The following is an 18,317-nucleotide window of genomic DNA, read 5'->3' as shown; positions in this document are numbered from 1 at the left end:
ATCATATACTTTCGTTATGTAAACTTAAATAATAAACAAGTGAATAAACTAAAGCAACTGACAGCAAGGCACTGCTGAGAATTGAACTCAGGATCTCCTGTTTACTAGACAGGCACTTTAACCAACTAAGCCACAGCACCAAAGCACTTTTCTTCTCACGGTGTCCTACCACACAGCTCAGTTCAGAGCAAAAGACTGATCTCAAATTTTAGGCTAGCCCCTTAGGTGTAGTTGCCAGAAGTCTTAACAGTCAGGGTACATAAGTTGTGATGGCCGAGTGGTTAAGGCGTTGGATTCGAAATCCAATGGGGTCTCCCTGCACAGGTTCAAGTCCTGTTCACAACGTTCTATTTTAAGAAGAGAACTTCCAGAAACATATTAAAGTTTGTCACCTATAGAAAGAGTTATTTTAATTCCATCCTCTTTGTCACTGATTAATTACATTAATAATAGTGGTTCCAGCTGTGCCCCTGGCTTACAACTCTGAAAAGCGAGCAATATTTAGAGTATAAATCACTATAACTACAGCATCCCATTTGTCCAGACTTTTATTTTTCTCTTGATAAATACAAATCAGGTTGGTTGGACAACTTCTGCCCTTAGTAAATCTCTGCTTGCTGTCAATTATAATACTATTTTCTGTCAAATACTCCTGTATATAGTCCCTTAAATGGACTCTGTCACCAGTTTATCAATTCCCAATTTCCTAACTAGCCTAATAGGCGCTATGATGCTGATAACTACAGTGTGATTTGTTGTTTTTTGTTTTAAAAACGTTTATTTGCAAAGTTATGAGCATTTATTTATATATACTAATGTAGCTCTAATAGCCAAATAGGAGATGACTCCTTTTTACTCTGGGCAGCTAATGTTTTCTGTATGACGCTGTCCAATCAGCATACAACTTCTCCCCCTTCCCTGTCCAGCAACACAGTGTGATCATATAGTACACTGCGTCCATTCCCGACTGTGTTTTCAACAGGTGATATCTTCGGTTCTGTCACAGCTAGAACTGTGATTTTGGTGTCTTATGAAAGAGCAGAATCCAGTCTTTCAAATGCCACCAAATCTGCTTTTTTAGGTGGCCCACAGCCCGAGATATGGCTGTTTGAATTGATCCCCCTTCCCTGTAGCTTGAGTTTCACAATGTGTGTGAAGCAGCTTCATGCTGATAGGACAGCATCAGATGCTGAGAGTCAGCTCCACCTCAGGAAAATTGCTGCTGTTACCTCCCAGATGTCTAATAAAGGCTAAATTACATATTTAGAAAATGCTCATAACTTTGCAAATAATAAACATTTTTTTTACTACAAATCACCCTGTAGTTATCAGCAGCAAAGCACCTATTAGACTAGTTAGGAGTTAGGGACCTGATAAACTGGTAACAGAGTCCCTTTAAGAGCTCTTCAAAAGTTTTTCCCACAATGGATGTTAAGCTTACTGGTCTATAATTACTTTGTATTGAACTTACTACTTATAGAAAACTCAATGACATTCATGGGGTCTCTGTCACCAATGAAAAACCCGATAGATTTTTAATCGCCTATAAAGAATTTGATTCATCATATACTTTCGTTATGTAAACTTAAATAATAAACAAGTGAATAAACTAAAGCAACTGACAGCAAGGCACTGCTGAGAATTGAACTCAGGATCTCCTGTTTACTAGACAGGCACTTTAACCAACTAAGCCACAGCACCAAAGCACTTTTCTTCTCACGGTGTCCTACCACACAGCTCAGTTCAGAGCAAAAGACTGATCTCAAATTTTAGGCTAGCCCCTTAGGTGTAGTTGCCAGAAGTCTTAACAGTCAGGGTACATAAGTTGTGATGGCCGAGTGGTTAAGGCGTTGGATTCGAAATCCAATGGGGTCTCCCTGCACAGGTTCAAGTCCTGTTCACAATGTTCTATTTTAAGAAGAGAACTTCCAGAAACATATTAAAGTTTGTCACCTATAGAAAGAGTTATTTTAATTCCATCCTCTTTGTCACTGATTAATTACATTAATAATAGTGGTTCCAGCTGTGCCCCTGGCTTACAACTCTGAAAAGCAAGCAATATTTAGAGTATAAATCACTAGAACTACAGCATCCCATTTGTCCAGACTTTTATTTTTCTCTTGATAAATACATATCAGGTTGGTTGGACAACTTTTGCCCTTAGTAAATCTCTGCTTGCTGTCAATTATAATACTATTTTCTGTCAAATACTCCTGTATATAGTCCCTTAAATGGACTCTGTCACCAGTTTATCAATTCCCAATTTCCTAACTAGCCTAATAGGCGCTATGATGCTGATAACTACAGTGTGATTTGTTGTTTTTTGTTTTAAAAACGTTTATTTGCAAAGTTATGAGCATTTATTTATATATACTAATGTAGCTCTAATAGCCAAATAGGAGATGACTCCTTTTTACTCTGGGCAGCTAATGTTTTCTGTATGACGCTGTCCAATCAGCATACAACTTCTCCCCCTTCCCTGTCCAGCAACACAGTGTGATCATATAGTACACTGCGTCCATTCCCGACTGTGTTTTCAACAGGTGATATCTTCGGTTCTGTCACAGCTAGAACTGTGATTTTGGTGTCTTATGAAAGAGTAGAATCCAGTCTTTCAAATGCCACCAAATCTGCTTTTTTAGGTGGCCCACAGCCCGAGATATGGCTGTTTGAATTGATCCCCCTTCCCTGTAGCTTGAGTTTCACAATGTGTGTGAAGCAGCTTCATGCTGATAGGACAGCATCAGATGCTGAGAGTCAGCTCCACCTCAGGAAAATTGCTGCTGTTACCTCCCAGATGTCTAATAAAGGCTAAATTACATATTTAGAAAATGCTCATAACTTTGCAAATAATAAACATTTTTTTTACTACAAATCACCCTGTAGTTATCAGCAGCAAAGCACCTATTAGACTAGTTAGGAGTTAGGGACCTGATAAACTGGTAACAGAGTCCCTTTAAGAGCTCTTCAAAAGTTTTTCCCACAATGGATGTTAAGCTTACTGGTCTATAATTACTTTGTATTGAACTTACTACTTATAGAAAACTCAATGACATTCATGGGGTCTCTGTCACCAATGAAAAACCCGATAGATTTTTAATCGCCTATAAAGAATTTGATTCATCATATACTTTCGTTATGTAAACTTAAATAATAAACAAGTGAATAAACTAAAGCAACTGACAGCAAGGCACTGCTGAGAATTGAACTCAGGATCTCCTGTTTACTAGACAGGCACTTTAACCAACTAAGCCACAGCACCAAAGCACTTTTCTTCTCACGGTGTCCTACCACACAGCTCAGTTCAGAGCAAAAGACTGATCTCAAATTTTAGGCTAGCCCCTTAGGTGTAGTTGCCAGAAGTCTTAACAGTCAGGGTACATAAGTTGTGATGGCCGAGTGGTTAAGGCGTTGGATTCGAAATCCAATGGGGTCTCCCTGCACAGGTTCAAGTCCTGTTCACAATGTTCTATTTTAAGAAGAGAACTTCCAGAAACATATTAAAGTTTGTCACCTATAGAAAGAGTTATTTTAATTCCATCCTCTTTGTCACTGATTAATTACATTAATAATAGTGGTTCCAGCTGTGCCCCTGGCTTACAACTCTGAAAAGCAAGCAATATTTAGAGTATAAATCACTAGAACTACAGCATCCCATTTGTCCAGACTTTTATTTTTCTCTTGATAAATACAAATCAGGTTGGTTGGACAACTTCTGCCCTTAGTAAATCTCTGCTTGCTGTCAATTATAATACTATTTTCTGTCAAATACTCCTGTATATAGTCCCTTAAATGGACTCTGTCACCAGTTTATCAATTCCCAATTTCCTAACTAGCCTAATAGGCGCTATGATGCTGATAACTACAGTGTGATTTGTTGTTTTTTGTTTTAAAAACGTTTATTTGCAAAGTTATGAGCATTTATTTATATATACTAATGTAGCTCTAATAGCCAAATAGGAGATGACTCCTTTTTACTCTGGGCAGCTAATGTTTTCTGTATGACGCTGTCCAATCAGCATACAACTTCTCCCCCTTCCCTGTCCAGCAACACAGTGTGATCATATAGTACACTGCGTCCATTCCCGACTGTGTTTTCAACAGGTGATATCTTTGGTTCTTTCACAGCTAGAACTGTGATTTTGGTGTCTTATGAAAGAGTAGAATCCAGTCTTTCAAATGCCACCAAATCTGCTGTTTTAGGTGGCCCACAGCCCGAGATATGGCTGTTTGAATTGATCCCCCTTCCTTGTAGCTTGAGTTTCACAATGTGTGTGAAGCAGCTTCATGCTGATAGGACAGCATCAGATGCTGAGAGTCAGCTCCACCTCAGGAGAATTGCTGCTGTTACCTCCCAGATGTCTAATAAAGGCTAAATTACATATTTAGAAAATGCTCATAACTTTGCAAATAATAAACATTTTTTTACTACAAATCACCCTGTAGTTATCAGCAGCAAAGCACCTATTAGACTAGTTAGGAGTTAGGGACCTGATAAACTGGTAACAGAGTCCCTTTAAGAGCTCTTCAAAAGTTTTTCCCACAATGGATGTTAAGCTTACTGGTCTATAATTACTTTGTATTGAACTTACTACTTATAGAAAACTCAATGACATTCATGGGGTCTCTGTCACCAATGAAAAACCCGATAGATTTTTAATCGCCTATAAAGAATTTGATTCATCATATACTTTAGTTATGTAAACTTAAATAATAAACAAGTGAATAAACTAAAGCAACAAATAGCAAGGCACTGCTGAGATTTGAACTCAGGATCTCCTGTTTACTAGACAGGCGCTTTAACCAACTAAGCCACAGCACCAAAGCACTTTTCTTCTCACGGTGTCCTACCACACAGCTCAGTTCAGAGCAAAAGACTGATCTCATATTTTAGGCTAGCCCCTTAGGTGTAGTTGCCAGAAGTCTTAACACTCAGGGTACATAAGTTGTGATGGCCGAGTGGTTAAGGCGTTGGATTTGAAATCCAATGGGGTCTCCCTGCACAGGTTCAAGTCCTGTTCACAACGTTCTATTTTAAGAAGAGAACTTCCAGAAACATATTAAAGTTTGTCACCTATAGAAAGAGTTATTTTAATTCCATCCTCTTTGTCACTGATTAATTACATTAATAATAGTGGTTCCAGCTGTGCCCCTGGCTTACAACTCTGAAAAGCGAGCAATATTTACAGTATAAATCACTATAACTACAGCATCCCATTTGTCCAGACTTTTATTTTTCTCTTGATAAATACAAATCAGGTTGGTTGGACAACTTCTGCCCTTAGTAAATCTCTGCTTGCTGTCAATTATAATACTATTTTCTGTCACATACTCCTGTATATAGTCCCTTAAATGGACTCTGTCACCAGTTTATCAATTCCCAATTTCCTAACTAGCCTAATAGGCGCTATGATGCTGATAACTACAGTGTGATTTGTTGTTTTTTGTTTTAAAAACGTTTATTTGCAAAGTTATGAGCATTTATTTATATATACTAATGTAGCTCTAATAGCCAAATAGGAGATGACTCCTTTTTACTCTGGGCAGCTAATGTTTTCTGTATGACGCTGTCCAATCAGCATACAACTTCTCCCCCTTCCCTGTCCAGCAACACAGTGTGATCATATAGTACACTGCGTCCATTCCCGACTGTGTTTTCAACAGGTGATATCTTCGGTTCTGTCACAGCTAGAACTGTGATTTTGGTGTCTTATGAAAGAGTAGAATCCAGTCTTTCAAATGCCACCAAATCTGCTTTTTTAGGTGGCCCACAGCCCGAGATATGGCTGTTTGAATTGATCCCCCTTCCTTGTAGCTTGAGTTTCACAATGTGTGTGAAGCAGCTTCATGCTGATAGGACAGCATCAGATGCTGAGAGTCAGCTCCACCTCAGGAGAATTGCTGCTGTTACCTCCCAGATGTCTAATAAAGGCTAAATTACATATTTAGAAAATGCTCATAACTTTGCAAATAATAAACATTTTTTTACTACAAATCACCCTGTAGTTATCAGCAGCAAAGCACCTATTAGACTAGTTAGGAGTTAGGGACCTGATAAACTGGTAACAGAGTCCCTTTAAGAGCTCTTCAAAAGTTTTTCCCACAATGGATGTTAAGCTTACTGGTCTATAATTACTTTGTATTGAACTTACTACTTATAGAAAACTCAATGACATTCATGGGGTCTCTGTCACCAATGAAAAACCCGATAGATTTTTAATCGCCTATAAAGAATTTGATTCATCATATACTTTAGTTATGTAAACTTAAATAATAAACAAGTGAATAAACTAAAGCAACAAATAGCAAGGCACTGCTGAGATTTGAACTCAGGATCTCCTGTTTACTAGACAGGCGCTTTAACCAACTAAGCCACAGCACCAAAGCACTTTTCTTCTCACGGTGTCCTACCACACAGCTCAGTTCAGAGCAAAAGACTGATCTCATATTTTAGGCTAGCCCCTTAGGTGTAGTTGCCAGAAGTCTTAACACTCAGGGTACATAAGTTGTGATGGCCGAGTGGTTAAGGCGTTGGATTTGAAATCCAATGGGGTCTCCCTGCACAGGTTCAAGTCCTGTTCACAACGTTCTATTTTAAGAAGAGAACTTCCAGAAACATATTAAAGTTTGTCACCTATAGAAAGAGTTATTTTAATTCCATCCTCTTTGTCACTGATTAATTACATTAATAATAGTGGTTCCAGCTGTGCCCCTGGCTTACAACTCTGAAAAGCAAGCAATATTTACAGTATAAATCACTATAACTACAGCATCCCATTTGTCCAGACTTTTATTTTTCTCTTGATAAATACAAATCAGGTTGGTTGGACAACTTCTGCCCTTAGTAAATCTCTGCTTGCTGTCAATTATAATACTATTTTCTGTCACATACTCCTGTATATAGTCCCTTAAATGGACTCTGTCACCAGTTTATCAATTCCCAATTTCCTAACTAGCCTAATAGGCGCTATGATGCTGATAACTACAGTGTGATTTGTTGTTTTTTGTTTTAAAAACGTTTATTTGCAAAGTTATGAGCATTTATTTATATATACTAATGTAGCTCTAATAGCCAAATAGGAGATGACTCCTTTTTACTCTGGGCAGCTAATGTTTTCTGTATGACGCTGTCCAATCAGCATACAACTTCTCCCCCTTCCCTGTCCAGCAACACAGTGTGATCATATAGTACACTGCGTCCATTCCCGACTGTGTTTTCAACAGGTGATATCTTCCTTTCTGTCACAGCTAGAACTGTGATTTTGGTGTCTTATGAAAGAGTAGAATCCAGTCTTTCAAATGCCACAAAAATCTGCTTTTTTAGGTGGCCCACAGCCCGAGATATGGCTGTTTGAATTGATCCCCCTTCCCTGTAGCTTGAGTTTCACAATGTGTGTGAAGCAGCTTCATGCTGATAGGACAGCATCAGATGCTGAGAGTCAGCTCCACCTCAGGAGAATTGCTGCTGTTACCTCCCAGATGTCTAATAAAGGCTAAATTACATATTTAGAAAATGCTCATAACTTTGCAAATAATAAACATTTTTTTTACTACAAATCACCCTGTAGTTATCAGCAGCAAAGCACCTATTAGACTAGTTAGGAGTTAGGGACCTGATAAACTGGTAACAGAGTCCCTTTAAGAGCTCTTCAAAAGTTTTTCCCACAATGGATGTTAAGCTTACTGGTCTATAATTACTTTGTATTGAACTTACTACTTATAGAAAACTCAATGACATTCATGGGGTCTCTGTCACCAATGAAAAACCCGATAGATTTTTAATCGCCTATAAAGAATTTGATTCATCATATACTTTCGTTATGTAAACTTAAATAATAAACAAGTGAATAAACTAAAGCAACTGATAGCAAGGCACTGCTGAGAATTGAACTCAGGATCTCCTGTTTACTAGACAGGCACTTTAACCAACTAAGCCACAGCACCAAAGCACTTTTCTTCTCACGGTGTCCTACCACACAGCTCAGTTCAGAGCAAAAGACTGATCTCATATTTTAGGCTAGCCCCTTAGGTGTAGTTGCCAGAAGTCTTAACAGTCAGGGTACATAAGTTGTGATGGCCGAGTGGTTAAGGCGTTGGATTCGAAATCCAATGGGGTCTCCCTGCACAGGTTCAAGTCCTGTTCACAATGTTCTATTTTAAGAAGAGAACTTCCAGAAACATATTAAAGTTTGTCACCTATAGAAAGAGTTATTTTAATTCCATCCTCTTTGTCACTGATTAATTACATTAATAATAGTGGTTCCAGCTGTGCCCCTGGCTTACAACTCTGAAAAGCGAGCAATATTTAGAGTATAAATCACTATAACTACAGCATCCCATTTGTCCAGACTTTTATTTTTCTCTTGATAAATACAAATCAGGTTGGTTGGACAACTTCTGCCCTTAGTAAATCTCTGCTTGCTGTCAATTATAATACTATTTTCTGTCAAATACTCCTGTATATAGTCCCTTAAATGGACTCTGTCACCAGTTTATCAATTCCCAATTTCCTAACTAGCCTAATAGGCGCTATGATGCTGATAACTACAGTGTGATTTGTTGTTTTTTGTTTTAAAAACGTTTATTTGCAAAGTTATGAGCATTTATTTATATATACTAATGTAGCTCTAATAGCCAAATAGGAGATGACTCCTTTTTACTCTGGGCAGCTAATGTTTTCTGTATGACGCTGTCCAATCAGCATACAACTTCTCCCCCTTCCCTGTCCAGCAACACAGTGTGATCATATAGTACACTGCGTCCATTCCCGACTGTGTTTTCAACAGGTGATATCTTCGGTTCTGTCACAGCTAGAACTGTGATTTTGGTGTCTTATGAAAGAGTAGAATCCAGTCTTTCAAATGCCACCAAATCTGCTTTTTTAGGTGGCCCACAGCCTGAGATATGGCTGTTTGAATTTATCCCCCTTCCCTGTAGCTTGAGTTTCACAATGTGTGTGAAGCAGCTTCATGCTGATAGGACAGCATCAGATGCTGAGAGTCAGCTCCACCTCAGGAGAATTGCTGCTGTTACCTCCCAGATGTCTAATAAAGGCTAAATTACATATTTAGAAAATGCTCATAACTTTGCAAATAATAAACATTTTTTTACTACAAATCACCCTGTAGTTATCAGCAGCAAAGCACCTATTAGACTAGTTAGGAGTTAGGGACCTGATAAACTGGTAACAGAGTCCCTTTAAGAGCTCTTCAAAAGTTTTTCCCACAATGGATGTTAAGCTTACTGGTCTATAATTACTTTGTATTGAACTTACTACTTATAGAAAACTCAATGACATTCATGGGGTCTCTGTCACCAATGAAAAACCCGATAGATTTTTAATCGCCTATAAAGAATTTGATTCATCATATACTTTAGTTATGTAAACTTAAATAATAAACAAGTGAATAAACTAAAGCAACAAATAGCAAGGCACTGCTGAGATTTGAACTCAGGATCTCCTGTTTACTAGACAGGCGCTTTAACCAACTAAGCCACAGCACCAAAGCACTTTTCTTCTCACGGTGTCCTACCACACAGCTCAGTTCAGAGCAAAAGACTGATCTCATATTTTAGGCTAGCCCCTTAGGTGTAGTTGCCAGAAGTCTTAACACTCAGGGTACATAAGTTGTGATGGCCGAGTGGTTAAGGCGTTGGATTTGAAATCCAATGGGGTCTCCCTGCACAGGTTCAAGTCCTGTTCACAACGTTCTATTTTAAGAAGAGAACTTCCAGAAACATATTAAAGTTTGTCACCTATAGAAAGAGTTATTTTAATTCCATCCTCTTTGTCACTGATTAATTACATTAATAATAGTGGTTCCAGCTGTGCCCCTGGCTTACAACTCTGAAAAGCGAGCAATATTTACAGTATAAATCACTATAACTACAGCATCCCATTTGTCCAGACTTTTATTTTTCTCTTGATAAATACAAATCAGGTTGGTTGGACAACTTCTGCCCTTAGTAAATCTCTGCTTGCTGTCAATTATAATACTATTTTCTGTCACATACTCCTGCCCTTAGTAAATTCATTCCCTTAAATGGACTCTGTCACCAGTTTATCAATTCCCAATTTCCTAACTAGCCTAATAGGTGCTCTGATGCTGATAACTACAGTGTGATTTGTTGTTTTTTTGTTTTAAAAACGTTTATTTGCAAAGTTATGAGCATTTATTTATATATACTAATGTAGCTCTAATAGCCAAATAGGAGATGACTCCTTTTTACTCTGGGCAGCTAATGTTTTCTGTATGACGCTGTCCAATCAGCATACAACTTCTCCCCCTTCCCTGTCCAGCAACACAGTGTGATCATATAGTACACTGCGTCCATTCCCGACTGTGTTTCAACAGGTGATATCTTCGGTTCTGTCACAGCTAGAACTGTGATTTTGGTGTCATATGAAAGAGTAGAATCAAGTCTTTCAAATGCCACCAAATCTGCTTTTTTAGGTGGCCCACAGCCCGAGATATGGCTGTTTGAATTGATCCCCCTTCCCTGTAGCTTGAGTTTCACAATGTGTGTGAAGCAGCTTCATGCTGATAGGACAGCATCAGATGCTGAGAGTCAGCTCCACCTCAGGAGAATTGCTGCTGTTACCTCCCAGATGTCTAATAAAGGCTAAATTACATATTTAGAAAATGCTCATAACTTTGCAAATAATAAACATTTTTTTACTACAAATCACCCTGTAGTTATCAGCAGCAAAGCACCTATTAGACTAGTTAGGAGTTAGGGACCTGATAAACTGGTAACAGAGTCCCTTTAAGAGCTCTTCAAAAGTTTTTCCCACAATGGATGTTAAGCTTACTGGTCTATAATTACTTTGTATTGAACGTACTAATTATAGAAAACTCAATGACATTCATGGGGTCTCTGTCACCAATGAAAAACCCGATAGATTTTTAATCGCCTATAAATAATTTGATTAATCATATACTTTAGTTATGTAAACTTAAATAATAAGCAAGTGAATAAACTAAAGCAACTGATAGCAAGGCACTGCTGAGTTTTGAACTCAGGATCTCCTGTTTACTAGACAGGCACTTTAACCAACTAAGCCACAGCACCAAAGCACTTTTCTTCTCACGGTGTCCTACCACACAGCTCAGTTCAGAGCAAAAGACTGATCTCATATTTTAGGCTAGCCCCTTAGGTGTAGTTGCCAGAAGTCTTAACAGTCCGGGTACATAAGTTGTGATGGCCGAGTGGTTAAGGCGTTGGATTTGAAATCCACACAGGTTCAAGTCCTGTTCACAACGTTCTATTTTAAGAAGAGAACTTCCAGAAACATATTAAAGTTTGTCACCTATGGAAAGAGTTATTTCAATTTCATCCTCTTTGTCACTGATTAATTACATTAATAATAGTGGTTCCAGCTGTGCCCCTGGCTTACAACTCTGAAAAGCGAGCAATATTTAGAGTATAAATCACTATAACTACAGCATCCCATTTGTCCAGACTTTTATTTTTCTCTTGATAAATACAAATCAGGTTGGTTGGAAAACTTCTTCCCTTAGTAAATCTCTGCTTGCTGTCAATTATAATACTATTTTCTGTCACATACTCCTGCCCTTAGTAAATTCATTCCCTTAAATGGACTCTGTCACCAGTTTATCAATTCCCAATTTCCTAACTAGCCTAATAGGTGCTCTGATGCTGATAACTACAGTGTGATTTGTTGTTTTTTTGTTTTAAAAACGTTTATTTGCAAAGTTATGAGCATTTATTTATATATACTAATGTAGCTCTAATAGCCAAATAGGAGATGACTCCTTTTTACTCTGGGCAGCTAATGTTTTCTGTATGACGCTGTCCAATCAGCATACAACTTCTCCCCCTTCCCTGTCCAGCAACACAGTGTGATCATATAGTACACTGCGTCCATTCCCGACTGTGTTTCAACAGGTGATATCTTCGGTTCTGTCACAGCTAGAACTGTGATTTTGGTGTCATATGAAAGAGTAGAATCAAGTCTTTCAAATGCCACCAAATCTGCTTTTTTAGGTGGCCCACAGCCCGAGATATGGCTGTTTGAATTGATCCCCCTTCCCTGTAGCTTGAGTTTCACAATGTGTGTGAAGCAGCTTCATGCTGATAGGACAGCATCAGATGCTGAGAGTCAGCTCCACCTCAGGAGAATTGCTGCTGTTACCTCCCAGATGTCTAATAAAGGCTAAATTACATATTTAGAAAATGCTCATAACTTTGCAAATAATAAACATTTTTTTACTACAAATCACCCTGTAGTTATCAGCAGCAAAGCACCTATTAGACTAGTTAGGAGTTAGGGACCTGATAAACTGGTAACAGAGTCCCTTTAAGAGCTCTTCAAAAGTTTTTCCCACAATGGATGTTAAGCTTACTGGTCTATAATTACTTTGTATTGAACGTACTAATTATAGAAAACTCAATGACATTCATGGGGTCTCTGTCACCAATGAAAAACCCGATAGATTTTTAATCGCCTATAAATAATTTGATTAATCATATACTTTAGTTATGTAAACTTAAATAATAAGCAAGTGAATAAACTAAAGCAACTGATAGCAAGGCACTGCTGAGTTTTGAACTCAGGATCTCCTGTTTACTAGACAGGCACTTTAACCAACTAAGCCACAGCACCAAAGCACTCTTCTTCTCACGGTGTCCTACCACACAGCTCAGTTCAGAGCAAAAGACTGATCTCATATTTTAGGCTAGCCCCTTAGGTGTAGTTGCCAGAAGTCTTAACAGTCCGGGTACATAAGTTGTGATGGCCGAGTGGTTAAGGCGTTGGATTTGAAATCCACACAGGTTCAAGTCCTGTTCACAACGTTCTATTTTAAGAAGAGAACTTCCAGAAACATATTAAAGTTTGTCACCTATGGAAAGAGTTATTTCAATTTCATCCTCTTTGTCACTGATTAATTACATTAATAATAGTGGTTCCAGCTGTGCCCCTGGCTTACAACTCTGAAAAGCGAGCAATATTTAGAGTATAAATCACTATAACTACAGCATCCCATTTGTCCAGACTTTTATTTTTCTCTTGATAAATACAAATCAGGTTGGTTGGAAAACTTCTTCCCTTAGTAAATCTCTGCTTGCTGTCAATTATAATACTATTTTCTGTCACATACTCCTGCCCTTAGTAAATTCATTCCCTTAAATGGACTCTGTCACCAGTTTATCAATTCCCAATTTCCTAACTAGCCTAATAGGTGCTCTGATGCTGATAACTACAGTGTGATTTGTTGTTTTTTTGTTTTAAAAACGTTTATTTGCAAAGTTATGAGCATTTATTTATATATACTAATGTAGCTCTAATAGCCAAATAGGAGATGACTCCTTTTTACTCTGGGCAGCTAATGTTTTCTGTATGACGCTGTCCAATCAGCATACAACTTCTCCCCCTTCCCTGTCCAGCAACACAGTGTGATCATATAGTACACTGCGTCCATTCCCGACTGTGTTTTCAACAGGTGATATCTTCGGTTCTGTCACAGCTAGAACTGTGATTTTGGTGTCTTATGAAAGAGTAGAATCCAGTCTTTCAAATGCCACCAAATCTGCTTTTTTAGGTGGCCCACAGCCCGAGATATGGCTGTTTGAATTGATCCCCCTTCCCTGTAGCTTGAGTTTCACAATGTGTGTGAAGCAGCTTCATGCTGATAGGACAGCATCAGATGCTGAGAGTCAGCTCCACCTCAGGAGAATTGCTGCTGTTACCTCCCAGATGTCTAATAAAGGCTAAATTACATATTTAGAAAATGCTCATAACTTTGCAAATAATAAACATTTTTTTACTACAAATCACCCTGTAGTTATCAGCAGCAAAGCACCTATTAGACTAGTTAGGAGTTAGGGACCTGATAAACTGGTAACAGAGTCCCTTTAAGAGCTCTTCAAAAGTTTTTCCCACAATGGATGTTAAGCTTACTGGTCTATAATTACTTTGTATTGAACTTACTAATTATACAAAACTCAATGACATTCATGGGGTCTCTGTCACCAATGAAAAACCCGATAGATTTTTAATTGCCTATAAAGAATTTGATTAATCATATACTTTAGTTATGTAAACTTAAATAATAAGCAAGTGAATAAACTAAAGCAACTGATAGCAAGGCACTGCTGAGTTTTGAACTCAGGATCTCCTGTTTACTAGACAGGCACTTTAACCAACTAAGCCACAGCACCAAAGCACTTTTCTTCTCACGGTGTACTACCACACAGCTCAGTTCAGAGCAAAAGACTGATCTCATATTTTAGGCTAGCCCCTTAGGTGTAGTTGCCAGAAGTCTTAACAGTCAGGGTACATAAGTTGTGATGGCCGAGTGGTTAAGGCGTTGGATTTGAAATCCAATGGGGTCTCCCTGCACAGGTTCAAGTCCTGTTCATAACGTTCTATTTTAAGAAGAGAACTTCCAGAAACATATTAAAGTTTGTCACCTATAGAAAGAGTTATTTCAATTCCATCCTCTTTGTCACTGATTAATTACATTAATAATAGTGTTTCCAGCTGTGCCCCTGGCTTACAACTCTGAAAAGCGAGCAATATTTAGAGTATAAATCACTATAACTACAGCATCCCATTTGTCCAGACTTTTATTTTTCTCTTGATAAATACAAATCAAGTTGGTTGGACAACTTCTGCCCTTAGTAAATCTCTGCTTGCTGTCAATTATAATACTATTTTCTGTCACATACTCCTGTATATAGTCCCTTAAATGGACTCTGTCACCAATTTATCAATTCCCAATTTCCTAACTAGCCTAATAGGTGCTGTGATGCTGATAACTACAGTGTGATTTGTTGTTTTTTGTTTTAAAAACGTTTATTTGCAAAGTTATGAGCATTTATTTATATATACTAATGTAGCTCTAATAGCCAAATAGGAGATGACTCCTTTTTACTCTGGGCAGCTAATGTTTTCTGTATGACGCTGTCCAATCAGCATACAACTTCTCCCCCTTCCCTGTCCAGCAACACAGTGTGATCATATAGTACACTGCGTCCATTCCCGACTGTGTTTCAACAGGTGATATCTTCGGTTCTGTCACAGCTAGAACTGTGATTTTGGTGTCATATGAAAGAGTAGAATCAAGTCTTTCAAATGCCACCAAATCTGCTTTTTTAGGTGGCCCACAGCCCGAGATATGGCTGTTTGAATTGATCCCCCTTCCCTGTAGCTTGAGTTTCACAATGTGTGTGAAGCAGCTTCATGCTGATAGGACAGCATCAGATGCTGAGAGTCAGCTCCACCTCAGGAGAATTGCTGCTGTTACCTCCCAGATGTCTAATAAAGGCTAAATTACATATTTAGAAAATGCTCATAACTTTGCAAATAATAAACATTTTTTTACTACAAATCACCCTGTAGTTATCAGCAGCAAAGCACCTATTAGACTAGTTAGGAGTTAGGGACCTGATAAACTGGTAACAGAGTCCCTTTAAGAGCTCTTCAAAAGTTTTTCCCACAATGGATGTTAAGCTTACTGGTCTATAATTACTTTGTATTGAACGTACTAATTATAGAAAACTCAATGACATTCATGGGGTCTCTGTCACCAATGAAAAACCCGATAGATTTTTAATCGCCTATAAATAATTTGATTAATCATATACTTTAGTTATGTAAACTTAAATAATAAGCAAGTGAATAAACTAAAGCAACTGATAGCAAGGCACTGCTGAGTTTTGAACTCAGGATCTCCTGTTTACTAGACAGGCACTTTAACCAACTAAGCCACAGCACCAAAGCACTCTTCTTCTCACGGTGTCCTACCACACAGCTCAGTTCAGAGCAAAAGACTGATCTCATATTTTAGGCTAGCCCCTTAGGTGTAGTTGCCAGAAGTCTTAACAGTCCGGGTACATAAGTTGTGATGGCCGAGTGGTTAAGGCGTTGGATTTGAAATCCACACAGGTTCAAGTCCTGTTCACAACGTTCTATTTTAAGAAGAGAACTTCCAGAAACATATTAAAGTTTGTCACCTATGGAAAGAGTTATTTCAATTTCATCCTCTTTGTCACTGATTAATTACATTAATAATAGTGGTTCCAGCTGTGCCCCTGGCTTACAACTCTGAAAAGCGAGCAATATTTAGAGTATAAATCACTATAACTACAGCATCCCATTTGTCCAGACTTTTATTTTTCTCTTGATAAATACAAATCAGGTTGGTTGGAAAACTTCTTCCCTTAGTAAATCTCTGCTTGCTGTCAATTATAATACTATTTTCTGTCACATACTCCTGCCCTTAGTAAATTCATTCCCTTAAATGGACTCTGTCACCAGTTTATCAATTCCCAATTTCCTAACTAGCCTAATAGGTGCTCTGATGCTGATAACTACAGTGTGATTTGTTGTTTTTTTGTTTTAAAAACGTTTATTTGCAAAGTTATGAGCATTTATTTATATATACTAATGTAGCTCTAATAGCCAAATAGGAGATGACTCCTTTTTACTCTGGGCAGCTAATGTTTTCTGTATGACGCTGTCCAATCAGCATACAACTTCTCCCCCTTCCCTGTCCAGCAACACAGTGTGATCATATAGTACACTGCGTCCATTCCCGACTGTGTTTCAACAGGTGATATCTTCGGTTCTGTCACAGCTAGAACTGTGATTTTGGTGTCATATGAAAGAGTAGAATCAAGTCTTTCAAATGCCACCAAATCTGCTTTTTTAGGTGGCCCACAGCCCGAGATATGGCTGTTTGAATTGATCCCCCTTCCCTGTAGCTTGAGTTTCACAATGTGTGTGAAGCAGCTTCATGCTGATAGGACAGCATCAGATGCTGAGAGTCAGCTCCACCTCAGGAGAATTGCTGCTGTTACCTCCCAGATGTCTAATAAAGGCTAAATTACATATTTAGAAAATGCTCATAACTTTGCAAATAATAAACATTTTTTTACTACAAATCACCCTGTAGTTATCAGCAGCAAAGCCCCTATTAGACTAGTTAGGAGTTAGGGACCTGATATACTGGTAACAGAGTCCCTTTAAGAGCTCTTCAAAAGTTTTTCCCACAATGGATGTTAAGCTTACTGGTCTATAATTACTTTGTATTGAACTTACTAATTATACAAAACTCAATGACATTCATGGGGTCTCTGTCACCAATGAAAAACCCGATAGATTTTTAATCGCCTATAAAGAATTTGATTAATCATATACTTTAGTTATGTAAACTTAAATAATAAGCAAGTGAATAAACTAAAGCAACTGATAGCAAGGCACTGCTGAGTTTTGAACTCAGGATCTCCTGTTTACTAGACAGGCACTTTAACCAACTAAGCCACAGCACCAAAGCACTTTTCTTCTCACGGTGTACTACCACACAGCTCAGTTCAGAGCAAAAGACTGATCTCATATTTTAGGCTAGCCCCTTAGGTGTAGTTGCCAGAAGTCTTAACAGTCAGGGTACATAAGTTGTGATGGCCGAGTGGTTAAGGCGTTGGATTTGAAATCCAATGGGGTCTCCCTGCACAGGTTCAAGTCCTGTTCATAACGTTCTATTTTAAGAAGAGAACTTCCAGAAACATATTAAAGTTTGTCACCTATAGAAAGAGTTATTTCAATTCCATCCTCTTTGTCACTGATTAATTACATTAATAATAGTGTTTCCAGCTGTGCCCCTGGCTTACAACTCTGAAAAGCGAGCAATATTTAGAGCATAAATCACTATAACTACAGCATCCCATTTGTCCAGACTTTTATTTTTCTCTTGATAAATACAAATCAAGTTGGTTGGACAACTTCTGCCCTTAGTAAATCTCTGCTTGCTGTCAATTATAATACTATTTTCTGTCACATACGCCTGTATATAGTCCCTTAAATGGACTCTGTCACCAATTTATCAATTCCCAATTTCCTAACTAGCCTAATAGGTGCTGTGATGCTGATAACTACAGTGTGATTTGTTGTTTTTTGTTTTAAAAACGTTTATTTGCAAAGTTATGAGCATTTATTTATATATACTAATGTAGCTCTAATAGCCAAATAGGAGATGACTCCTTTTTACTCTGGGCAGCTAATGTTTTCTGTATGACGCTGTCCAATCAGCATACAACTTCTCCCCCTTCCCTGTCCAGCAACACAGTGTGATCATATAGTACACTGCGTCCATTCCCGACTGTGTTTTAACAGGTGATATCTTCGGTTCTGTCACAGCTAGAACTGTGATTTTGGTGTCATATGAAAGAGTAGAATCCAGTCTTTCAAATGCCACCAAATCTGCTTTTTTAGGTGGCCCACAGCCCGAGATATGGCTGTTTGAATTGATCCCCCTTCCCTGTAGCTTGAGTTTCACAATGTGTGTGAAGCA

The 18,317-nt window shown here is 38.2% G+C and overlaps 12 non-coding genes across 12 annotated transcripts; 9 read left to right on the top strand and 3 right to left on the bottom strand.

Annotated features, from left to right (window-relative positions):
- Positions 1 to 263: 263 nt before the first annotated feature.
- TRNAS-CGA (transfer RNA serine (anticodon CGA)) lies at positions 264 to 345 on the top strand. The gene has a single exon. It is a non-coding gene; the product is annotated as a tRNA-Ser (tRNA).
- A 1,479-nt stretch (positions 346 to 1,824) lies between these two features.
- On the top strand, positions 1,825 to 1,906 carry TRNAS-CGA (transfer RNA serine (anticodon CGA)). Its single transcript has one exon. It is a non-coding gene; the product is annotated as a tRNA-Ser (tRNA).
- A 1,479-nt stretch (positions 1,907 to 3,385) lies between these two features.
- On the top strand, positions 3,386 to 3,467 carry TRNAS-CGA (transfer RNA serine (anticodon CGA)). Its single transcript has one exon. It is a non-coding gene; the product is annotated as a tRNA-Ser (tRNA).
- A 1,281-nt stretch (positions 3,468 to 4,748) lies between these two features.
- Positions 4,749 to 4,822, bottom strand: TRNAT-AGU (transfer RNA threonine (anticodon AGU)). The gene has a single exon. It is a non-coding gene; the product is annotated as a tRNA-Thr (tRNA).
- A 123-nt stretch (positions 4,823 to 4,945) lies between these two features.
- On the top strand, positions 4,946 to 5,027 carry TRNAS-UGA (transfer RNA serine (anticodon UGA)). The gene has a single exon. It is a non-coding gene; the product is annotated as a tRNA-Ser (tRNA).
- A 1,281-nt stretch (positions 5,028 to 6,308) lies between these two features.
- Positions 6,309 to 6,382, bottom strand: TRNAT-AGU (transfer RNA threonine (anticodon AGU)). Its single transcript has one exon. It is a non-coding gene; the product is annotated as a tRNA-Thr (tRNA).
- A 123-nt stretch (positions 6,383 to 6,505) lies between these two features.
- Positions 6,506 to 6,587, top strand: TRNAS-UGA (transfer RNA serine (anticodon UGA)). The gene has a single exon. It is a non-coding gene; the product is annotated as a tRNA-Ser (tRNA).
- A 1,480-nt stretch (positions 6,588 to 8,067) lies between these two features.
- On the top strand, positions 8,068 to 8,149 carry TRNAS-CGA (transfer RNA serine (anticodon CGA)). Its single transcript has one exon. It is a non-coding gene; the product is annotated as a tRNA-Ser (tRNA).
- Positions 8,150 to 9,430: 1,281 nt separating this feature from the next.
- Positions 9,431 to 9,504, bottom strand: TRNAT-AGU (transfer RNA threonine (anticodon AGU)). The gene has a single exon. It is a non-coding gene; the product is annotated as a tRNA-Thr (tRNA).
- Positions 9,505 to 9,627: 123 nt separating this feature from the next.
- Positions 9,628 to 9,709, top strand: TRNAS-UGA (transfer RNA serine (anticodon UGA)). Its single transcript has one exon. It is a non-coding gene; the product is annotated as a tRNA-Ser (tRNA).
- Positions 9,710 to 14,307: 4,598 nt separating this feature from the next.
- TRNAS-UGA (transfer RNA serine (anticodon UGA)) lies at positions 14,308 to 14,389 on the top strand. Its single transcript has one exon. It is a non-coding gene; the product is annotated as a tRNA-Ser (tRNA).
- Positions 14,390 to 17,421: 3,032 nt separating this feature from the next.
- TRNAS-UGA (transfer RNA serine (anticodon UGA)) lies at positions 17,422 to 17,503 on the top strand. Its single transcript has one exon. It is a non-coding gene; the product is annotated as a tRNA-Ser (tRNA).
- Positions 17,504 to 18,317: the final 814 nt, after the last annotated feature.

Source organism: Rhinoderma darwinii, assembly GCF_050947455.1.
Source record: "Rhinoderma darwinii isolate aRhiDar2 chromosome 3 unlocalized genomic scaffold, aRhiDar2.hap1 SUPER_3_unloc_13, whole genome shotgun sequence".
Classification (NCBI taxonomy): domain Eukaryota; kingdom Metazoa; phylum Chordata; class Amphibia; order Anura; family Rhinodermatidae; genus Rhinoderma; species Rhinoderma darwinii.
Note: the sequence above shows the minus strand (reverse complement) of the source record. Positions and strands in the feature narration are given on the sequence as shown.